We start from the raw sequence: 25,814 nt of genomic DNA on the forward strand, positions 1-25,814 counted from the left end.
TTCAACTTTTTAATTTAGAATACATTGAACTAAAGAGGATATTATTTTTCATATAATGATGCACGATGTGGAGAAACTTGTGGCACTGATAGAACCAAATATTAGGAGAAATGCATCTTTATACACTGGAATTTACTGGGAGAGGGGAGAGAGGAATGTGGGATTATCAGTAGCAACTATTCATGGTAGCTATATTTTTATCTCACAGATCAGAAGCAGAAGAGGGAATCTGAGTAGAAGGTTATTATTACTTGCCATGTTTTATTTATGAGCTTGCTAGAAGGTGGCCACCATAAGTAATACAATGCTGCGAGAGAACGGGATTTGGTATGGTCCAGTACAGATTATCTTATGCACTTAACTCTCAAAGATCCTATCTAAAACTTACTAAGTTCTTACATAATACTGGACAGTATACTATAACAGGTTCAGTGGTAGTTCACATCCTATTCCCTTAGCTGAGCAGCTTATTGGTTGAGCCTGGGCAAGTCACTTTTATGACTCAGAGAACTCATTGGCTGTGTTCATACAGCATGCTTAATCAGGTTAGTCAAAGACTTAGCAGCTGCAATTGCATAATATGCTAAACTTGGTTGATTTTAACCATTGTCATTTTTATTGTAGCTTGGCATAACCCAGTCCATTTATTTAATGTATGATTCTTTGTGATATTTGAACTGAGAAAATGAGTTAATTTAGTAATGACATTGAGTGTATTCTATGGACACAGTCCCTGACTAGCCACAGAATTTTGAGATAAATTTGCACAGGATGAAAACACTGAGCTACTCATCAAAGATCTCCTTAAAGTATCCAAGAAAGGCAATCTCCTTCCACAATTTGCTTAGGCAGCTTGTTCAGTTGCTAAACTGGGATCAAAGTGAAGAATCTGGATTTTCTTTGTTCTTTTCTGCCTAATCTTCCACCTAAATCTACCTCCCTATAATTTAATGCCATTGTTTGTTTTCTTTTATCTTGGCCTTCATCTATTAAAAGTCATTGTTATTAGGCATTTATCTTGTTTTTGTCTCTTTGGGAGAATAACCTGACATGAACTATACAAATGGCATCCAAATTTCTATGCTCATTTTTTTCACACTTGCCCCATTGTTTCGGCAGTGGCCTCATAACAAAGCCTTGCATCATTTCCCCTCCCACCCTCCCCTAATCAGTGTGCCGTGTAATTGTTTTGTTTAGGAAAATATTCCCCAGATCGGCGTCTTGTTCCAAACAATTCTGCTCTTCCATGCCGCATTTGCCATCTACTGATCTAATACCTATACTTACAATCTGAATCTTTTGAAACTGATTCCATTGTTCACCATTATTTATTATGCTTCCTATTGTTTCCAGATGGTGCAAAGAAACAATAGATTCATTCAATTCTCCGAAAAAATGAACTGAAATTAATGGCAATATTGGGCTCTTCTCTTTCCCATGAGGGAGTTGTAAAAGTTTTGCACTTCCTTTCCTTTTGTATCTGCATGGAATACAACAAGTTGCTTTATCAACAATACACCTGCCAGGCTACACAACCACCAAACTCAAGATTAATTTCATGTTCCTATTGAAAGCACTCAGCTCATCATCAGATTCTTATTTCATGCTATTCAGGAGGGGTAGTGATGGTGATGTAAGTTTTCTGTCATATGAAGTTGTCTTTTGCTGAATAAAACCATTGGTCCATCCAGCACAGAACTATCTTATCTGGCAGCCCTTCCACAGCCTCTTAGGCACTTATTTTTCCAGCTTTGCTGAAGTCCATTAGAAAAGGCACTCTGGAACTTTTTCTTGTCAACACCTGCATAATCTGAGTCACGATTTGTTACAACTACATTCCAACAGTCAAAGCAGCCAGATACAGACGTGCCTCTTTTTTTGCCCAGTACCCAAGAAGGAAAATGGGGAAAAAGTCATTTTCAATCACTCATATTCATTTGTCAATGTGCATCAATTTTTGAAGCTGGGAGAAAAAGCAGAACAGACTAAATGAATGATGCCAATAAGATGGACAGTGGTGTGGCCTGGGGAAAAAACAACATGGGCTCAGGAGTGGGTGAGGGTTGAAAGAAGGGTTTGTAGATTTAGACTGAGAGGCCTAGAAGACCACTTTGTCCACACACACAAAAAAGGCTTTCCATCCATGTTTTGCTGGGAGATGCAGCAAACTTTAATCTCTTTTTATCCCTGTAAGTGTGGTTCTTTTTATAACTTTTAATCATGTATTTATGATTTTAATTTGATGTAAGCCACCCAGAATCCCCCATTGTGGGGAGATGGGCGGGGACAAGTTTACTAAATAAATAAATAAATAAATAAACTGAACTTGACACTACAAATATTTAAGGAATTTGATCTCAAAGATTTACAATATGTTCAGTTCTAATCTATACCTTCTAAACCAGCCTCCCTTTAAAGGCATGCTTTAAAGGGTGGATTTCACCTCCCAAGATTCCCCAAGCAACTTGACCACTGATAAGAATTCTGGGAATTAAAGTCTATATATCTGGAGGTCCTCAAGTTACAGAAGGCTGTCCTAATCTAACCCTGACCCTTCTTTAAACTTTGGAAGGACATACTGGCTGGGAATTCTGAGATATATAGTGCCCCAAAGACTGGAGATTGAAAATATTGTAGTCCTAGCACATCTGGTGTCCTAGTTTTATGTGTGAACTTGAAACAAATTTTGTACTGGATTTCTCACTTCTTGAATTTTGATGGAGCTCTTGATTTTTCTAAAAAGCAAAGCATACATATTTATTCTATTAGAAAAAAAAAGATTTTGAGAGAATATGTACAAAGTATATACTGAAATGTGAATTTTCATGCAGTTTTTGTTGTGAGGTAGTGGCGGTAGCATGGATTACTGGAGAAAAAGGATTGAATTTATTCACTTGTGAACATGTATTAACATGATATGAACCAGAAATTGACTACTTCACCCATTCATCCTAAGAACTAAATAAGCTGCATTTGATTCCTAATTAGATGGTGGCTCTGCCCATGGGCATAGCAATTGCACATAAGCCATTGATGGTATAAACAAAGTAGACTTGATGTTCTAACCTATATGGCACAAACATTTGTCCCTTTTAAGAAATTTTTAGTTCAGGATAACTTCTTTTATTTGAGAAGAAAATATGAAATAGTTAAAATATGGAAGATAGAAAATATGGAATATAAGCAAGGAATGCTGAAGTATCTTGCTTTCTCCTTCCTTTATTATAAAGTCATTTTTTTCAGATCACCTTTCTGACACATTTGTCCATATTGATTAGATGCTTTTACAATGACATTGTCTGACCTGTCGAAATCCATCAATTGCTCTTCAGCTGATGCTTGATTCCCAACCTCCTGCAACTTCTAACAGAGAAACATAACTATTATTCATGAAAGCTTCTCTTTCTCTCTCTGCCTTTCTTTCTCTCCCCCCCCCCAGATCAATATTCATATGCATATTAAATCTGCATTAGTGATACTTTTCACTATGCTCTTTTAAATGGCCTCTATAACTTTTATTTTCTTCTCCTTTTCCACAGCACTGAACATATCATTAGTATTATTTCAGGCTTGCATATCTGATACCCTATTCCCATTATGCTTGGCTAAAATATTAGGCATTTGTTGCATGTTAAAATAAGTGCATATTCCCAATAGCTTTCAGTGTGTTTCCATTTGGTATACTGAAAATTCAGCTATTAAATATGCTTTAACCACTTAATAATTTTTCTTTAAAAAGTAACACCCTGTTTGTTGGGAGAAGGATATCTTAATTGTTCCCAAGACATTGGATAATCCATTTCTGATGGACCTTAGGTTAAACTAATAGGCAAGAAAGCTACAGCTAAATTGCACTGGGTTTTAGCTGAGTAATGAACCTCAACATTCTGAAGTTCAGAACTTGTCAAGTTGGGCAGATTATCACATCAGAAGTTATGGCAAGTTTTTACAACTGATCTCCTTTCCTCTTTGTAAAGAAAAAAGTTGCAATCAATTATCACCCCAGAAAAAAGGAGAAAGAAAGACTTCTTTGAGTTGATTGAAGGTTTCTGGGCTAACAAGCAGAAGACATCTATGAAAATTTCCCCTCTTTTCTCTTGGGTATAGGAGAAGACACATTTTTAAAGCAAACAAGAGCAGCAGCAATACCCAAGCATGTTTATGCTGTAATTTCTTTCATGTCTTTCCAACACGTACAAAGCATTCAATAATTCCACAATTAGACCATCTATCTATAGATATATTCCTTCCCTTTTCAATATTCAGACTTTGATTATTGTGGCATATATATCTCAAAACACCACTATAAATGAGCACGTTAAATGGCATGAAGGAACCTCAAATTTTGCAGCAGGACCACAGATCTGGAGCAGAGAAGGGGGTGACTTCAAATATCCACTAAATGAAAAACATGTTGAATTCTAGTTGACTGTTGGAATTATAAGGTTTGAATTTAGATAGAGAGACAAAATTTGAAATAGTTTGCATTTTATTTACTCTTAGATTACTATTCTGCTTTTTCTGTCAATGCTCAAGGTGGCTACATAATACTCCTCTACATTTCCCATCCCCACAACAACTGTGAGAAGTAGGTTGAGCTGAAAGAGAGTGATATGTCCAAAGTCACCTACTGAGCTTCCACAGCTGAGGGTAGACTTGAATCTGGGTCACCCTGATCCTATTCTAAGACTTTAATGAATGCACTAATACCTAAGCTAGTGCACCAACATTACTACACCACACTCATATCATTAGCTTATTAGAGCTGAATCCCCCAAGTTCAAAATGACCTCTTCCAGTGGTTTTACAAATAAGTTAGGAACATAAAAAGAAGTATGCTGGATCATGACAATAGTTCATCTAATCTAAGACTGTGTCACTGAGTGGCCAAACAACTACATTCAAAAAGCTCAGAAATATGGTCAGAGCAGTAATAATTCTTTTTAATTATTGCACCCAGCAGCTTGTACATAAGGAATCCTGCTTGCAAATAATATGAGAAGGTAGAATTCTGAGAAACACCACAAACCATTATTATAAAAAAGTACAACCACATTCTTCAAGTCCATTTTCAGATCATCTTACAAAATTAACCACCTTGATTATTAAAGGCAAGCTGGCAATCATCACTAGGGATTAAGGGGATTGAAATTCAGTGCAGCTGCAAAATATCAAGGTGAGGAATACTCATAAAGATACCAGGAAAGACATTTAAGAGACACCTCAGGACAATGTGAAACAAAAAGTGCATACAATATGACTTCATTTGTTCAAATGGGATTGGAGGACATCCAAAATATTCAAATAATCAAACGTTCCAATAAAGGTAAGTGCTATTTGCACAAGTCTTACCATGACCCAAGAATACGTGGATGTCACACCATATATCTGGATAACTAAGTACTTCAGATCTGTGCTGAGATCTGTTAGATCAAAACCTAAGCTACATTATGGAACAGTGATGACCTTTTACAGGAGTTCTCTGAAGCTTTGTGCTTGAAGAAAAGGAGCATTGCTTATGTTGCAGGGGGCATTATTGCACTCTGAATGAATGAATGTTCCTTTTGGAAAACTAAAGCAAGAGGTCTCTATATGGATAAATTCTGGCAGAATTCCAGGTATCTTCATGCAGTTCCTTAATAACTTTTTCTCCTGAAGGTGAATACCTTGTACTTCTAAAAAGTAGTGCAGCAAATACATTTGCAAACATCAAATACATTGTGGGATACTGGACTAATAGATGCTTAGATTAAAAGTAAACCTTTACCGTAGTTAATATGCCCTAGCTCACTGGTACTCAGAATTCTGATGGTGCTGAAGATGCAGAGATTCGTAATCAGGAAATTGTGATGTTCAAATTTTGTACAATTCAAATTCAGCTTAATTCAGAATTGAATTGGAGAAGGTATAATGGAGAGTATAATTGGAGAGTGCAGTTCCCCAGTACACACTGGGAAAGCTCTAAATATATCTCAGCATTTTAGCTGGACAAATTCTGAATACTCAGTAGATCAGTAGATAACTCTACAGTTCATGACTAAATTGATCAGAATTGTATTTTCCTGCTCTGACATGGTGTAGTTTTATGAACTGTTATTGTAAGGCACTGAAGACAGATGTTTCTTCCTACTGTCACATTTTATGATGTATTTCTGAAAGCATTTTTTTAAAAAAGCAAACTAATTTAAGCTTCTAATTTTCCTCATATTAAATAACTAATGAAACAATTTGAACTTTTATTTGACTGTAAGTTCTGTATGCCATGTTGTCACAGACAGGTGGCATAAAATATTCCATTTCCCCCACTTTGATGGCATAAATACAGTGTCCTACTGCTAAGAGATATCAATCAAGTCAAAGGTGCAAAAATGGGTTGTTATCCAGGTGCTGGGGTGACTGCAAAAACTAAGGCTTTAGTTCACAGTCAATCAGTAAAGAATGCTTTCAAAGTCAATAACCGGCTGCTACATGTACCTCTTGCAGAGTTATTACTGCAGAGTTCATAAAGTGGAACTCAGCACTTCTGACAGAACTGTAAGAGGCTGTGTTTTTCAGATCATTTTTTAAAAATTGCTGGTTATATTGCAAATAAAAAAGCATTGCCATCCAAACTGATATAAAGAACAACTTTTTGTTCAGGACAGAGGAATGTCAAGGAAATGCAAAGTCTGTCTTTCCCATGTAGGGACTTCCAGCAACCCAAGTTAAGAGGAAGACTTGGGAGTGTCAAATAAAGGTTCAAATAATAGGAGTGATGAGGACTTATTTTAATGCAGAGCATCATGCCATTTTCATACCATTTCATTTAGGTTGGATCTCTCCTTTCCAAAACTAAGGCACCTTTTTAGGTATAAGTCTCTTTTTCAAATATTCTGTAACATTCTATAGTTTGTTGTGTTAGCAACAATAAACATCTAAAGGTTTATCCACAATGATATCACCCTCTATAAATCTCTTACTTTTCAAAGTGACCTCAGGGGATGCTCTGCTCTTTGCTTTTCCCTATTAGGTCACCTCAAGAGCTCCTGTCCACCCAGATAGAGTGCTTAGTTTGTTGTAGGCTACCTTAGCAGTTTACTGTATTGGCTAATTGGCAAAAGAAAAACCTCTTTTCTAATTCAGCCAATGCTTATCAGGCACCCAGATTCTTTCTATAACACCCTTTACCAACAATGTTGAAACAGAGTGGTTAAAATCTTTGCTTAGCATAGAGAAGGTCACTAGTTCAAAACCTAACAATTTTTTAAAATATTTTTTTTTCTTTCTGAGCTTTCTGAGCTTCCTACTTTTCTCTGAGGTTGTTGGGTTGTGTGTGAGTGTTTGTGTATTTTTTTTTAAGTTAAAAATTCAGGAATTTACCATTTTTTTAGATACCTGAGACAGAAGGGTTTCAACTCTCCCTGCCCCCACCCCCGCAGTGGAATAAAAACAATAAAATACAAGGAAGGTAAAAAAAGCTTGAGACAAAGGGTTGGAGAAAATGGAATGAGGGTGGAAAAGGCTAATGAAAGAGAGGACACTGATGACAATTTGTGGGCCAGACTTAACTTTCTATCCAGGAGCTCCATGCAATGGCTTTAGTTTTCTCCCCTGATATTACTCTCACACTAACAGTTTGTAATAGATTAGATTAATAAACACTGATTGGTCCAAACATAGCCAGTTAGGATCGTAGATGAATAGGGATTTAAATCTGGGTCTTCTTGGTCCTAGTTATTAGCTATACCCCCAGTTGTTGGGTTACAGGGTTCTGGTATGATAAAGTTGTAGCAAGTTACTGAAATAAAAATGATATAGCACCTTGTGTGTATGCGTATCCCCCCAAACATCTATACATACCTGCATAAATACATACATAATCTGAAGATGATAGGGTACAAGTTGGAAAATAAGTGTGCCTTCCAGCTTCTTGGTTACCTACACTCTCCCATGTTATAGTTTCTTTTTTCAAACTGGTAGTCTACAGCAAAGCTGTAGAAACTACAGCCTTAAGGCAATAGGGGGATTTATTTATTTATTTATTTATTTATTTATTCATTCATTTATTTATTTATTTTCTATGGCTATCCATCTCAAACACATGACTTTGGGTGGTGAACAATCATAAATCAGTTAAAACCAAGTACAAATACAATACAAAAAACAAATATATATATAGCAGCTGAGAAAAATCATAATCATAGATGTTAATATAACCAGGAAATGAGGCCCTTAACACAATTGGGGCCCCAGGCCCAGGCACAAAACCAGGTCTTTGAAGCCTTACAAAAAGCCAACAAGGTTGGAGTCATCCTAATCTCTGGAGGGAGAATGTTCCAGAAGGTAGGGACTATGGCAGAGAAGGCACATTCCTTAGCCGATGAGACCCAGAACACGGCCAACCTGCTCCATTCCAAGTTCCCTTTTTGCAGCTCTTGAAACAACCAAATTTTCTATCATTTTGAGATGCAAAACACCTGGAATTATAACATAAACCCTGAAATAGGCATATTTCAGCTTTCCTTCCAAAAGTAAAGGGAGAAGAAATAAAAGACAGCCCTCTCCTCAGTTCTTCCTACCCCTGACTCTCCATGTATATGATGTGCCCCTACCTACTTTATGGCCCACAGCCCCCACAAAATATTAAATGCTATCCTTGGCCACCAAAATTTGCTCATTTGTTGCCTATAGGCAAACAGTAAGCAAGTTGTAAACTTGGAATACAGGTAGATCATAATTACCAACATCTTACTGGGGACTTCTCAGTTGAAGAGCAGCTTTGTTTGTACTTAAGGAGGTAGATATATCAGTGATCTCATAAAAGCAGGTAGAACTGAAACACCTCTTCCCCCAAGTTGAACAGCCTGAGTGGGAAGCTCTGTTCATCCAAAAGATAATGCTAAAGGGCACACTTTCTCTGTTGAGCTACAATGGTAAAGTAGAGAATAAAGGGACTATGGCCACTGCCATAATCTATATTTTGAGATCCCTAGAATTTTACATTTTGATTGGCTTAATGAGACCTAGTGCTCTGTAGATGTGGTTAGATTTCAACTCTTAGGATTTCCAGCTCTTTAAGGAGATCAGAGCATAGAAGGAGCACAAGAGGAATGCTCTGAAAACAAAACTTCCTGCAAGCCAAATGAGTACTCCTTGTATCAATTCTGGATATTGTTCTTCTGGTCTAGGGAGAGGGGAATGAAGAAGAAGCATTGGTATTCAAGGTAGCAGAAGGAATGTGATCAGAATGAGCATCAATAGTCTCATGTAAGGCCTCAATGGAGCAAAATGTTTCAGCTCCTTTGGGACTAAAATACCTTTTTTTATATGTTCATATTCAATTATACTAAGACTTTCAGTGACGTAAACATCTGTTTTAGGATCCTAACAGAGTTGTGGGTACAAGGTTGGTTTGGAACTCCTCCTAATCTGGGGTTGAAAAGAGCAAGGAATCCCAGGAAACGAATTAAGGCCCAAGATACAGATGGAGGATTCCACTCAGGAGAATTTGAATAAGTTGTATGCACTCCACAACTTGCTTTAAAGCTTGATATGGGAATAGAATGAACAGCAGCAATTTATTTAAATCTCATTCCCAAAGTCTCTATCATTTACTTTCAGATCAGAAAAACACATTGAGAAAGGTAGAGGTTTCTTGGACCAACGCCAATATTTTGTCCACTACTGTGGGGAAGAATGTGGAGAACACAGATTCTCTGGAGCACTATTAGGGAGCAAGGGTAAGAAATGTAATGTGAAAATGGAGTCTATTGGAGTTGGGTGGCTAATAAATTCAAACAAGCGGACAAATAAATGAGATCTGTTAGAGTTGATCAATTGTCTTCTATCTGCTTGCAACAATACTTATCTTTAACAATAAAGTGCAATTTCCTAGAGAAAGCAGGAGCAACTGGGTTCCCAAATCATTAAAAACAAAACAAACAAACAAAAAGCTAAAAGATGGCCTTCCATCCATGAAAATATTGCAAAATTAAATAATGTTTTTTGTTAATCCTCTGGTATTAACTGCTCAAAGTTTTTGCTCAGGACTGAGATCTATCACCAAAGTTATTTACAGTACCTTCTTTATATATTTAATAACTATATGACATGCTTCCCTGTTTTATAGATTGCTACTATTTATTCCAATGGTTAGGATTTGGAGTGTTTCATCATAATATATCCAGTAAATAAATTAAATAAATGGGCTACAGTGGCACTGGAGTTCTTCATTCATCCAAATTTGCACACCAATTACATGATGCAACTCCCACACCATGCTTAACCTAAGGCTTCTCTGTAATTTTCTCCCCTATATTGGTAAAATCTTTTCTTTTCATAGTAAAGAGATCAATTAGCAGAATCTTTCAAAGGTCTGGATCCTCAATACTTCTTCTTAGAAGCAGTTCTTCAATAAGCTGAATTCATACTTCTTCTGATCTACCAATTTTCTCCATAGCTTTGAAAGCTCTTGGCTTCAGTTCTAATCTCCATAGAGTTTGTTCACCATGCTGAGATTCAAAGTGAATCTTCTTTTCCAGAATGGTGATCTTACACTTCCAGGGAAGAAATGGTGAACTGAACATGGCTTCGTTAAAAGTGGAGCTGATGACTGTGGTGGAATGAAGAACCGGCTTCATAATTCCTCTCCGGACAAGGAGAGGACTTGAGATCACCCACAAGTGCTTCATACAGTTGCTCCTCATGAGGAGACTGCAAGACAGCAGTCTCTGATGGGTTTAGAGCTCTGGGAGGTAATGGAATAGCCATCTTGATCAAACCATGGTTGGTGCCTTTAAAAGGACACTGGGTTCACATACTTCCTTTTCTAATCACTTTTGGAAATTGTTTATGAACTGCTTTTCACTTATTAGGAATCTTTAGATCAACACATTTTATAATACCAGGTGAGTTTCCTTCAATCCTTAGCAAAAGAAGTCGTAAATACAGGTTTAAGGACTTTTTTTTTTCTGGAATAAACAGCAAAAGGGTGATTATAACTTTGATTTTGGAAAGTAAGAAATGGACTAAGGGTCCAGATGGATTTGAAATAAGATTTTAGAATTAATTATAAGAATCCTTCCCATGGGAAAATGCTTTTGTTTTGAATTCTTTAAAAAAAATGATAGGATGGGACTTTGAAGATTGGATACTAGAAGAAACCAGAAGGAACTAAAGATTACAATTAAAGGAGAAGAACACTTAAATTTGACTTACTAATACAGAATGGAGCAAAATACTTTAACATTGGACGAGATTTTTGAACAATGGACCCAGAAGTTAATTTTAAAAGTGTCTGTCCTTATAGACTGTGTTTAAAAGATATTATGGAAGAGGAACAACTATTACTGGACAAGATTGAGACTGATCTGAAAGTGGATTTAAAAATGACAGGCTACAAGAAAGATATGAAAAAGATGCTACACTGGATATACAAATGAAACTGGTTGATGTCTTAATAATTAAGAGATATACAAATAACAAACCAAAAGAGTGACCTGGATAACTTTCCTATATTGGATTTACAAAAGAGACTTGTTAAAGCTTTGAAGAATTTTGTGAAAAGGGTCAAAGAAAAAATGAAAAGAAATCAAGTTCTAAGACATTATCTGAAGGGATTAAAGATCAAGGTTTTTAAAAGTAAAAGGAAGGAATATAAAGCTGGTTTATTTGATCAAAGTTAAAATAGGTTATCTCTGATAACCCTTAATGGACTTTTGCTGATCAGGACTGAATGACCAGGCTTTAATAATTTGTTGATAGATAAGTGATGAAATATGGGAAGAAGAGATCATTTGTTGTATTTTAAAAGAAGGTGATAAGTTGTTAAAATTGTTTATACTTATTGTGAAGGGGGAAGTCATTACTTTATATATTTCTTTTCTTTGGCTTTACTATATTCTTATTTTTTCTTTCTTTTATATTTTTCTTTTTATTCAAGGTCACAGGCATGCTTGCAATATGTAATAAAGAATATATATGGTTGAAGTCAGATTTGGATCTATACATGGAGTGAGAGAGGATACCAACTTGCCCTTTGTCTTTCACAATAAAATGTCTTGGACAAGCTTTAACCCCCAAGGCAACAGAACAACGTTAACTTAGTATACCTCAAAATGGGAACATAATCTAAGAAGAATCTTATTGATGGTGGCAAACTAGTGATGTGGAAAACACTGCAACAATTTATATAATTATTTGTCTAGCTGTATTAATTTATGTACATTATAACTAGTAGTAAAAAAAATCGAAACCATTGAATTGGATGTAGCTATTTTAGCATGTAAATGGAGAATGAGTGGAAATTTTTTTAAAGGGCTGAAACATGCCTGGGAAAAACAACATGAACAACAAGAATATGCCTGAGTCCTTAGACGAGTTACAGAAAGCATAAGGAAACTACCATGGCCAGAGAAAAGATGTTACTAAAGGTGAAAAAGCAGTTGGATAGAATGTCAACAAGCTACTGTTTCAGAATGCTGTAGAAAAAGTTATGACTTCTCATAACTAAAAGGCAAGATGGCCAAGATGACCAAGGCAGTCATGATGCTATGCAAGACATTCTGAAACAATCAACTGTTCCTGGAAATGGGCTGAACAGTTCATGGAGATATAAAGGATCCAGTTAGGAGTAAGATGGCCTATATAGACACAGCATGAATGTTAACCTGTTCAAAAAGGGAGAACAGGTGAAGAGGTTCTAGAAGGTGGCAAGTTAGAAGCCCATAAAAACTGTATTCTCTAAGTGAGAATGAAGATTCTGTCTGCAGCTATGAAACAAATCATGAACAAGCTCATCTCCATTCCACCTCCCACTGACTTTGAACTAGCTACCCGAAAGTGTAGTGAATATGAAAGCCTGACTAACTGAATATGAAATTAGCATTTAGAAAAGGCTGGTAAGAAATTTTGCTCATGCTCTCTCTGTAATTTGTCCCATCCATTTCACTTATGTCTGTATCTTTGTAATACATGTTTAGCAATCAAACTTACATAAAAAGTGAGCAATCATAGATCAGTTCTCTTGTATCTGGATTGCTCAGTATCCCTTTCTGTCAATCGTACATTGCAGGCTTGTTCACTATGGCTTGTTTGAGAATTTAAAAATTGTAACTTAAATTGCACTTAATGGGGTGCATTTTCCCATTATACTTTAAAATGTATCTTCTTCAACCTAGCACAATTCAGATATGTTGGCTTTTAGTCATTTAAACCAGAAAGCTGGAATGAAAGGAATTACAGTTCAACACATTTGACTGTCCTGAGCTGGGAAAAGCTGGTTTTTAGCTCAGATGTCCAGGAGCATCAGCTACTGTACTGAATGGGCAAGCTACAAAGACTTATTCCCACAATCTGCCAGGCAGACCCTCATGCCAGACAGCAAGCTATCGGCTCAGACATTCAAACCAACATCTTCTTGAGGGAGAGATACTGTACTTACTTTAGTACTATCTTTAGAATGGTATAGAGAGCCCACCTACCTTTTCTTAGACTAGAGAGGTATGGATGTTACAGTATGTCATGCCTTCATATGCAATGTTTTACATGACTTTTACATGACTCTAAGGGGCAGGGGGGATTGTTCTGTGTATATCCTGTGTGGTGTTTTTACTTATATTGACCATGAGGAAGCAGTAGATGACCAGTTTCATCTTGCTTGAGATTCATCTGGCATACATAGCCATAGATCTTTCTAATGAGTCCAAACCCTTGACCCAGAATTGATGGACTGTTGCATTTTAGGTGACTATATACAGTTCATTAGTTTTAGGAGTTATCCAGGATCTGGTACTCAGCACTGTTGTAGGAAGGGATATATACAGTCTACATTTTTTGTTGTTGTTGTTGTTCAGTCGTTAAGTCATGTCTGACTCTTCGTGACCCCATGAACCATATCGCGCCAGGCCTTCCTGTCCTTCACTGCCTCCCTGAGTTTGCTCAGTTTCATGCTCATTGCTTCAGTGATGCTATCTAACCATCTCATCCTCTGCCATCCCCTTCTCCTTTTGCCTTCAATCTTTCCCAGCATCAGTCTATATTACAATTTAGCAAAAAGAGATTCCCTCCTTTTCCAGGTGAAAGAGCTGGAAGTCAAAACTGCAGTCAGAATTCTGAGAAAAAAGAAGTAAATAGGTGCCAAGATTAGGAAGAAAGAAGACAGACCTAAGACTTTTCCCCAGCTTTTGCATAAAGTTGGAATTTGTCAGAAGAATCTTCCACATAATAAATGGGCACAGAGATAACATCTGTTCTAAGAGATGTCTATTTTCTGGAGGAAAAGGAAAAAGTTAGCTAAGTACTGCATTAAATTTAATTACTTTTCTGTTCTTGCCAGCTACTGCTTTCTATTATTATGGTTGGTCACACAGTCAGCCAGATGTTTAGACTAGATTTGGCATTTTTATCCACCTATTGAGTCCTTCCCAAGGGCCTGGGTTAGGCAGATGTTGTTGTTTGATGGTGTTAAAAGGTATCATTGCAGGATATACAGTAAGCTGTTCCAGGTGAAGCTGCCTTTTGCAATTGACTGATGGTGATTTTGTCAATGCCGATGGTGTTCAAGTGGTGCTCCAATGTTTTGGGATTGCACCTAGGATGCCTACTACTATTGGTACAATCTTTGCTTTCTTTTACCATAGTTGTTCTACTTCTATTTGCAGTCTTTATATTTTGTGATTTTTTATTTTTATTATTATTACTACTACTACTACTACTACTATTATGGTTGGTCACGCAGTCAGCCAGATGTTTAGACTGGATTTTGCATTTTTATCCACCTATTGAGTCCTTCCCAAAGACCTGGGAGAGGCAGATGTTGTTTGATGGTGTTAAAGGTATCATCACAGATTATTATTATCATCATCACCATCACCATATACTGCCTTTATTTTGTACAATTTGACAGCGCACATAATGCTCCAACTGCCTATTCTCCACAGAACACCAACCCTGTGAGGTTGGTCTGTGAGAGAGTGACTGATCCAAAATCTCCCAGCTGGCTTTCATGCCTAAGGAAGGACTTAAACTCAAACTTTTGGTTTCTAGGCCAGCACCTTACCTATTATCTGTTATTTCTATACAAACTCACTTGCTGTGGATTATTTGTATAATTGGATTTTCTTTACATCAGAATTACCTCTAAACTGAAGCAGACTAGTATCATCCTATATATTTTCCTACATATTTTTTTTTCTACTGGAGGCTCTTTAAAGATGGGATCTGTAATTTTAGCAGCTTTATATTTTTATTTCCTCCCCCACTGAATGTCTTGAATGTGAATACCTTCAATTAAAAAATATCACATTTTCTCTTTTCCTTACTTTTTAAAATAAAGTTTGATTCTATTTATGCTTTGTGAGATATCCCAGAAGCAGGGAGGGGCTGCTTTCCTTAGTCATATATCTCAATGTACAGAGCCAAGAGATGATACTCTAGAATGTATTTATTATATTATTCTTCCTTTTTATTTGCAGTGAGGCACATAGGCTGTGGGAGCTCTACTGGGACTTAGGGAGAGGACATCAGGTGAGGTAAATCCCTGGAAGATAGGTGGTGGGAACAGTAATTAGCAAGCAGCTACACCAAGACAGAAGGCAGAGCCAGGGTGTGTAAACCTTGAGGACTTCTAGGAGGTTTGAGACCTTTAATATTTTACTCTATGGGCTCAGCCCTGCTGCTATAGTTACATATGTCCTTCTAGTTAATGGCAGTCCTTGCAGAGGAGAACAGAGAAGGAAGAAGGAAAGCAACAACAATTAAGTAAATGACTATCCTAGGAAGGAAGAAGGAGTAAGAAATAAATTCAAGGTAATCCTACCTTGATTCTATCTGATATAAGAGGGGGCAGCAGGACACTCTGGCAGGCTTTCAAGATTCTGTTATTATACAATAAAATAGAGTTCCAGTAGTCCCTGAGTTGTGTGTTTCATCCCATGCCATACAAATAGGATGTGATCTGCTAATTACAGGTGGCAATAACCAATAAAATAGTTCAATGCCATCCCTGTTTAAATTCAGCTTCAACCTACAGATAGTTTCCATTCTTGTAGAATTAATACATATAGCCATATTAAAACAAGTAATATTACATGGAAATTCTACATTTTTAAGATTCACCAACTGGAAAGCAGGCATTAAGATCAAAATCAAGGGTTGGTAACTTTAATGAAATTTTAAAAAATGGTTTGCTCTATAAGCATGAAGTGAAGCATGCAAGGGGGAAGAAAAAGGAAAAAGACAAGGCCCTTTAACTTCTTGGCCTATCTTTGGAGACCCATATTTAAATATCACATCACAGAAAGAGCCAACTTCTTGTTGGCCTGCTGCCCCTCATGAGTTCTTTGTCTTTTAAAATGTAGGTGTTTGGGGATGTAGAAAATGATCTTGTCTGTGCTTTTCAGGGCTAGGCAGTATTAAAAAGACAGTAGAAATAGACAACTAACAAGGGAACATCTTTACAGGAGGCCAAGGAAGCATTTAGACCTGAGTTTCGTTCTCCTCCTTTCTCCCCCCTACACTCACATATACACCAGTGCCTCCTCTGTGCCAGGCTCCAGCCAAAATCACCAAAGAGTTAACTAAATGTCCTTCCTGGTCACCTCACACACCCTCTTCAAGACAACATAAACAGCCCCCACCCAAACCTTTTGGGGAGGGCAGCACCCTAACCAAGGCAAAATGAAAAGGGGTGCTTGTACACGAGGGTGTGGAATTTAGAATTGCTAGGACTGGTATCTTTACTATCAGTTTCCTTAGTCAGGCCTGGTATGGGCCCAAAGAGCCCCTGGATAAATTGTATTTTCCAAGGTTAATTAAGCTGTCTTGAGCTTCTGCATGAAGTGGGGGGACAAACTGGCACTTTGCAGCATTTTCTGAAGCCTGCTGTCGACATTACAGTCCCTGCTGCTTTTAGCTGTATCGATCGGATGCCTGACCTGTAAAATCCGTGATGGTGAAAAAGGCTGCAAGCTTACTGGAGCTTTCCATGGAAGCTTCAGGACAGCTTGTGTAGTCAAGTACAATTACCTGTCCCTCCAGGAGAGCCAATTAGTTCACAAAGAGCTGGAGCAGAACAAATGTTTTGTGTGTGATTTTAGAATCTTTACAGGGTGAAGGAAAAGGGGGATGGGGAGGGAGGGAGAGCTTTGTTCTCCTCATTCTTTTGTTTCTAATGGTATCATGATTGTCCAACTTGTGTGGCAATGTCTCTCTGTGTGTGTGTCCATGTGTGTCTGCAGATCTCTGTTTGAGAATTCATTGAGCAAAAAGCTATTTAGAGTTAGACATGATTAGAAGGACAACAATAACTGGTAATAAGAATAGGAATTGTAGCAACAATGGTTCTGTTCCAAATCCCTGATGTAAGGAACACTTTACAACTAAAGAGCTGCTTCCTTACAATTCTGAAATGTCTGCAGAACTTCCCCTGGCACTAACCTTTTGCTAATTCCCACTCTGTAGACCTGAAAACTAGGATTAGGTTGTATCAATAGCTGAAAGGAAAGCTAGTCCATTTTTCTCCTTCATACTTTGAGTAGAAAGCTATAGTATGATTCTCTGACATTTGGTGATCAAAATTAGAGTGGGGTACTAACAGTCTTTTGAAATTCTCTACCAAATGTTTGGACAGAAAAATCAGATGAGCAGTTTTGCCAAATTCCAGGGAAAGGAGAAATTGTTCAATAAATTCTCAAGGGCAGGACTCTGCCTTAGTTGTGGCAATAACATAACTCCTGCAAAAGTCCAGTGGGAGACATTATTGATGATTGGGATTTAATTGAAGAATGGAGACCAAGAAAACTGCAGACCTCTAAAACAAGATTGCACAATGAAAGACAAGACACCCTCTCTCATACAGCTACCTTGGCCACTTTGTAAATAAGTAAGCATAGGAATGTAAAACTTTTGTACTAATCTCGCCAAAATTTCCTTTTTGTTACAGTTTCTAAAACAATTTTTCTTTCTGTGAGAGAATGAGAACTTGCAGGAAAAAAAAAGAGAATTTCTTTACCCAGTATTTAGTCCAAATGCATTTCCTAAAACCTGAAGTTATATCTCCTAAAATGGTACAGCTCAGACATTGATCGTTAAGAGCTTTCTTAGTGGGGTAATGAATGATGAATCACAAGCAATTACTTTTTGGGCTTTGAGTTTTGTCCTTGTGGAGTGGAATACCCAATCTTTATCAAAAGTTTACTGTGACTGCATTCAATACCTTTGTCCAATAGGTGGCATTATTCCATATTCTTATTTCTTAGTTAGATTCTGTGATTTTTCTCTGTGATGTTCTTTCTGTGGAGAAGTTTCTGAAAATTTCAGGCCTGTGGTGGAGACTTGTGGCTTTGGGACAACTTTCATATCATTAATAAAAAGTTGTTCTTTTTAGCTAGTACAATCTGTAGCTTTCAATGTAATCAGAAATTATTCATAAAATAGACATCATGTTCTAAGGCATGCCAAATGTTTCCTCTTGTTCATTTTGTCTCATCTGTAATCATAATGATCCTTGAATTAAGTTAGATGGCACTGACTTTATGAAGGCTACCAAGCAATCACTATAGCCAAACAGGGATCCAAATTTGGATCATACATCTCATATGTCACGCCCTATGATAAAATACTAAAAGTTTCAGTGAATTTCTTCCCGTGAGGTAAATAACTTAATAATCAAAATCATATCAGAGTAGACAATTACTGTAGCCTTCATCCTGAGATAAATACACTGACTGGTAAGAAAATGAGAACACTAAAAAAAACCTCCATAGGTATCCATTCTAAACTACAATAATACAAAATGTATGTCATGATACCACAGTGCATGCTCTGCCCCTTCATACTTGCATCACAAAGTTGCATGCAAATATATAAGGGGTGGAGTTTGTGTCATGATATGTATGTTATCACTTGTCCCCCTTTGTCTCCCAATTGCAACTTTAAATGCAAACACTGTAGACTGTCAGGCAGCTTATCAAGCAAAGGCTGGAAATGCTGATAAGCTTGTAAAGGAAAACCAAGGTTGCTTTTTCTCAGACCTGCTGTCATGGAGAATGGGCTGTCCTGGCAGTCAAGGAATAGGCAAGCAAGAAGGGGTATCTTCCCTCATACCACAGAATATAAGATGATGGGACAGTGGTGAATAAACCAATAGACACTTCTAAATAAACTAAGAATGCTTTTATTTTCAGAGAAATCTTGCACAGCACTTATGAATGCCATCAGAGTCCAACCCCAGAGTCCATACTTCCATAGCTGTGAAAGATAGATAATGGCTTCTCTATTCTCGCTTCTGCTAAATATTTTCCAGTGATGATTGGCTGGTTTGTAGCTCATCTCTTGGGAAACCTATGAAGGGCTATAGCAATCCTTAGAAGTAAATATCAAAAATTAAAATTTAGAAAAATTCCCGTTCGTTCTTACCTTCTCAGGATACTTGTTTGCCCTTTGATCTCACCCCTTACAAAGAACATGCTCAGTTGTCACAGAAACCTCAGATTAGCTCTGCTGATCAGACCAGCTCATCTGACATTCCATTTCCCTGTCTGTCCACACAGCCCTTTTGGCTTGATATGAGAACAGGCCACTATCCATTTCTAGAGGACATGTCCACATGATACCACCTCTGTCTCACTGTCTACCTGCAGCTGAGACAGCCCAAAGACAGCCTTAGATGCTCTACTCTGGAACTGGTATTTTAAGATTATTGACATTCTATTATTTAGATAGCTGAAAGTACTGAGAATAGAGAAGAAAAAAAATACTTTGTCAATATTAACTACAATTTAAGATATCAGTATTATAAGCATAAAATTATTTAGCTTTTCATCCAGAGTTGAATATAACAGAAAGAAATCGCTGTGACTCACATCAAAGTATTTGTTATGATAAAAGTTTCAATCTTAACAATCTTGTGTTGTTACTTGGTATACATACATATATATGTATGTATTACATGTTAATAAAAGGAAAAGAGAGATAAAAAGACCAAATTTTACAATAATTGGAATATTAAAAAATAGAAAAGTGAAAGTAAAAACAAACTATTGGGTTTCTAACTTCCCTTTTTTATACATCTGCTAATTCGCAATGTTTGTAAATATTTCACACCCATAGAAACCATACTATAAGTGATTATATTTGCCATGTTGTGTGATGTGCTATATGTATGGAGAACCATTTGTGCTTAAATGTAGTTAAACATCTATTGTGTATATATATACTGTTAATTTTGCCATTGCTGCATATTCTCTGAGTTTAAGTTCCCGATCAGATATTGTCAGAGTTGTGTCTTTCTTCCAATGTTGAGCAAAATGTACTCTTGTTGCTGTAAGCATATATCTCACTAAATTATGTTTCTTCTTGTTTTTTTCTGAGATTAAGAAAAGTTGTGGTTTCATTCCAAATTCAAATTCCAAGCTTTTCTGCATTATACGATATACGTCTTTCCAATACTTTTGAGGTTTTTCACATATCCACCACATGCGGTAAAATATCCCTTCTCTTTCATGACATTTCCAACATTTATTACTGTATGATTTGTCTACCTCAGATATTTTCTAAGATTTTTCTTTCTTATCCCTACTTCCAGATGCTGCTTGCAGGCAATGTAGAGGCACGCTGATGTGCAGGAAGAGGTAGCCTTCAATGGCGTGTTCTATATTGGCAAACTTGTAAGAAATGAACTTTGATTCTGCTATACTGTATATATAGCTTGCAACTTTTACTCTGCAGTTAATGAATTAATGAATTTCTTCATTAACAACTTGTTGTTTTTATAATAAAACCAGCATTTTGCAAGCACATGTCCCATGTGCTCCATAAATGGTTTCTCAGGACATGAGTAAGTCCTGCCCTCTTCAGCAATCAAGGACTTGGGGGAGGGGGGAGTGTCAAAATATGAAGTAGGACTTAAACCTGTGATACTAAGTACTTTTTATCCTTCCTGTTATTTTTCAAACTCGGGTTGATTTTGCAAACCCTGATAGATTCTGATAGGAAACTTAATAAACAGTTCCGCTGTGTGCAAATATGAGGCTTCTGAGCCTGTAGAACATCCAGTGAGGATTGAAGCCATAAATGATAGACTCTTATGTTTTGGGGCAATTTCTGAATGCACAGACCTCTTCTGTGCACTATTTGCAACCATAAAGAATATGTACTACTTCATTTGGCTTTCCCTTTGCACTTCCCTTTAGAAGTAGGATGGATTGACTTCAAATCCACATTTTATATACTCACTGACTCTCAGGCATGCCAAACTCTCTGTCTGCAAGGCCTGAAACCCCCTATCCTGGTCTTCTTGGATACCCAGAATGTTCACCCTATTTTACTTGTCAAATAATTTGATTACACAGAGGTTTGGGAACTGAGGAGTCATGAACCTTGTTTCCCTCATAGATTCAAGCAGTGACTACCACAAACCTGGTACCTGGAACATTGATTTTTGCAAAATGCCAGTACCCAATATCTGCAATGGAATTAGCCTGCCTAAAATAATTATTCAATAACAATTTGCAGAAAGGATCCATTAACCCCTTGGTATTGTCAGCTAGTGCACATTTATCAAAAAGAAAGATGTTTGGGAACAAGGGGGTCTTGTCTGGGTCACTACTAACGGAGAATGTCTCTCACTCAAATCTGCAGGACAGACTTCTAGACAGGAGAAGGTCACAGAAAAGGATGTTCTAGAAAGGGACATTCCTTCTTACCTGAAGTCTGTCTTCTGTGATGGATGGATTCTCTTCCTCCTTCTACCTCCCACCCAAAGCTAAGGGGATGAGTTTGGGACTGAGAAGAGCCACTGAAGTCAAAAGGCCAGAAGTGAAACTTTTTCTCTGCCCTGCTATCTATTATCAGGACATACAAAGATACTATCTATCCATGAGAGAGAAACTTCTAGACTAAGAGTTCCTGAACCCTCCATGCGCCTTTGTTCTTCAAATAGATGCATGCTCCTGTGTTCCCATGACATCAACATTCTTGAGAAGATCTACAGCTGAACTGACTCATTTCTGGCTCAGGTGCTACCCCTGATAAAAAGTTGTAGAGACAGTACTGCAACATTTTATTCCAAGTTGCAGGGCGGGCAGTTATCCATTAGCAATAATTCCTGCTTCTGACCTTTCCAATGGATATGAGGGGCACTTTGCCACACTCCTACACAGAGCCCACATAGCTGGCAGAGTCAAAGAAGCAAGAACAACACATCTGTTTACAGAGTTTTTCTGTCTTTTAACAGTCAGTTCAATCTCTCTTATTATCCTCATCATCTGGAGCCTTTCACAGAACAACTGAAAAACGCATTTCAAGGCCTATGCGAACACATAGTCTTGGGGGACTTCCAGCCTTACACACCAGGCTAGCAGCCTGGCCCATGCTATTTCATCCACATAGTGAAGAAAACTGTCTGAGACCTATTCAACAGATTAGCAGTCATATGGGGTCTTTTCAGCGGTTGGTGAGATGTAGAACTTGTTCAAGCAAGAATAAATATGCAAAGGTACTTTATGAACCAGAAGAGAGAATTGGAAAATTTTAGTAAGATATATTAATGCTGGTAAGGGGTAAATACAGAATCTCAGGAGTTATAATAAGAATTTCTTGGTAGTGAGACTCTTTACAGTGAGAGGTCTCACTACTTGTGCTGAATTGCCATTTATGAAATAATATGTCAACTGACTTGCTCGGAGCTTTCCCAGCCTCCCTGCCATCTCTTTCAGACATGTATGTTTGTTTGTTTTCCCTTGCCACAAAATAAATATGGTAAGATGAGGACAAAGATGGGGGCAGAATAATAGTTGAAGTGCCAGTGCTTGTACTTCCCCCATTGGCCAGCTGCAGGGTATACTGGTGTATCTATGAGGCTCCTTGGTAGCCAGTGATAAGGATGCTCATAGAACAGCACAAGTTGATTCTGATGTTGAGAGATGGTCAAAATCAGAAATGACCTAAGACTCGTAACTTGAGAGACAAAAGGATTTATGCTTCCCTGTGTAAAGATACTATAGTTAGTTGCCATTAAGCTGAGTTGACTCCTAATGACTTTATGAAAAAGCTTAGAATCTTGACCTTTACTGATCTGTCTAATAACTCACAAGTCTTACATGGGCATTCCAGTAATATCTTTGATGCTATTCATCTACTTTATTTTTTTGTCTTCTTCTTTTTCTAATTCCCTCAACTTTGCCATCCATGTTCATTTTCTTCTAATCATCATCCACTTGTGTCATCTGCCTAAAATATGTGCATTTCTGCTTGCTGATCATTGCAAACTTTATTTGGTACAGGACTGATTCATTGGTATTTCTTCTAGTCCATGGTAGTCGGTTCCTCAATACATACAAATATTTCTGTCTTTCTCTAATTCCATTTGTAAAGTTAGTATAGTCCTTCAGTTTTTCTTTAATCTCACTTGCTTCTATGAGATCTCTTCAATGATCACTGTTCATGCTGTAGGTGTACATTTTCATGGTATTGCTCTGCTCATCTTAAAAACATTTAATGCCAATAATTCATGGTCTGTTCCACAATGCACTTTCAGGTGGCCTAGTCTACTGAATTGTATCAGGAATGGTTGGAGGCATTGGGTAACCTGGAAAAAAAAGGGAAGTCTTGATGGCTGTCTTCAAGTATCTGAAAGATTGTCATGTAGAAGTTACAGCAAAATTGTTCAGAGTCATTCCAGAAGTTTGGACAAGAAACAATAGGTTTAAATTACAAAGAAGTAGATTTAGGATTTAGGTTGGACATGTCTACTAGTTGGACGCCCATTTGTTGAGGTCTCTGGAGTAGTAGACTCCTGTATTGAGCAAAGAGTTGAATTACATGATTTCCAAGATCCTTTCCAACTCTTATATTCTATGATTTTTAGTTTCATGTCCATTGTCTATTTGATTTCAGTGTTGTCCATCTAGCATTGACTTTATGTAGAGTCTGCACTTAGGTTACAAACAAGTATTGGCAGCAAAGAATGTTCTTCATAAAATTCTTTTGACCTATCTCCTGCATTAGTACATGCATTAGAACATTTACCTAATGAAATATTTTGTGATTCATCTATTTTTCTAAGTTTTGTGTTCCAGTCACACATTATAGTAGTATCATAGTAGTATCAGTTTCTTGATGCTTCATTTACCACTACTTATAATTTGCAGTAGATTTCCTCAAAGTCTTCCCCTCCACTATGCCTGTAGTAGATAAATACCCTTGTTTAGCGCTTTGTTCCTGGATATTCCTTAATTCCAATAGATATAATTCTGTCAGTTATATGGTTGTAGCTGAGCATCAATTTAGCAAAGTCTTTTCTGAGTATTATTGCCACTCCAATCCTCTGCATGGTTTCTTATGGTGAACAATATTATGTAATTAACTGAGTTAAAGTCACCCATTCCAATAGTTGTATGTCCTTGTAAAGTGAGGTATTTCTCTTTCCATAGCAGCACCATCATTAAACAGACCTTGTCGCTTTGGTCTATCCATGTTATATCCTCCAGATCTAGAGCAATGCTCTTCCACAATAACTAGAAGAATGCTTTTTTTCTTTTAAATCCAGTTTGTCTATAATAATAGCAGAAAATCTTAAGATTAACTTCTGATTCCATTGTTCCCAAATATCCTTCAATTCATCCAAAGTTAGAGTATTGTGCTCCATTCTATATTAGTAGGTCAAATTGAAATGTTCTTCTCCTTTAATTAAAACCTTTAGTTCTTTCTGATTCCCTCTAGTGTCCAACCTTCAAAGTTCCATCTTATCATTTATTTTTTCTAAACAACAGCATTTTCCCATGGGATATTTCTTATAATCAATTTCAAAATCTTCATTTTTTTTATAGAATTCAGAACAACAACATTTTCCCATGGGAAGAATTCTTATAATTAATTTTAAAATTTTATTTTAAATCCATATGGACCCTTCATCCATTTGTAACTTCCCAAAATCAACGTTCCAATCATCCTTTTGCTGTTTATTCCAAAATAGGAATTTTTTTTAAGTCCTTAAACTTGTATAAAATGTCTTTCGCTAAGGATTGAAGGATACTCACTCAGTCTGATAAAATTTGTCATTCTGAAGTTTCCTAATATCCAAAAAGCAGTTAACAAGCAATTTCCAGAAGTGATTAAGAAAGGAAGTATGCAAACCCTGTGTCCATAAAGGCGCTGACCACAGTTTGGGTAAAGATGGTGATCCCTTGTCTCTCAGAGCTCTAAACCTGCTGGAGGCTGTTGTCTTATAGTTCGCTCTTGAGGAGTTACTGTCTGGAGCACTTGTGGGTGATCCCAAGTCTTCTCCTTGTCCAGAGAGAAATTCCAAGGAGCCGGTCCATTCACCGGCTCCTCATTTTGCCCTGGTCATTGGCTCCACTCTTAGTAGAGCTATCTTCACTTTGCCATTGCTTCCCCAGAATTCCAGGAATGCTTTCTGACCTGGGAGTCTCATCATCTGGCATCCAAACTGCCAGCCTAGCATGGTAGACCAGGCCAAGAAATTAATGCCATATAGGTCAGCACCACTTTTATTGTAAGAGCTATTGTAACAGAATCTTGCAAATCTGCATATGCTTCTCCCTCCCTCACTTTACCTTTATATGAACTAGCGAGGGGCTTGTCTGAGGTGTTTCGTCAAGTTATTTTCTTGGCCCAGAGTCACACTCCTCTTATCTAATGATTGCCTTGGTAGCGGCTCTTCCTCCTGTCCTTCAAAGCCATTCCCTATGTCCTCTATGCAAACTTACTGAAGTGTAAGACAGGTCTATACACTTTACTTGACAACCATACAGAAATAATTTGCCATAGGCTTCATCTGAGTTTGATTCTGAAGTTCCATGTCATAGGCCTCCCTC

The sequence above is a fragment of the Python bivittatus genome, unplaced genomic scaffold, assembly GCF_059951505.1.
Source record: "Python bivittatus isolate LINGU-HERP-01145 unplaced genomic scaffold, Pbiv_v1 ctg000020_np1212, whole genome shotgun sequence".
NCBI classification, from domain to species: domain Eukaryota; kingdom Metazoa; phylum Chordata; class Lepidosauria; order Squamata; family Pythonidae; genus Python; species Python bivittatus.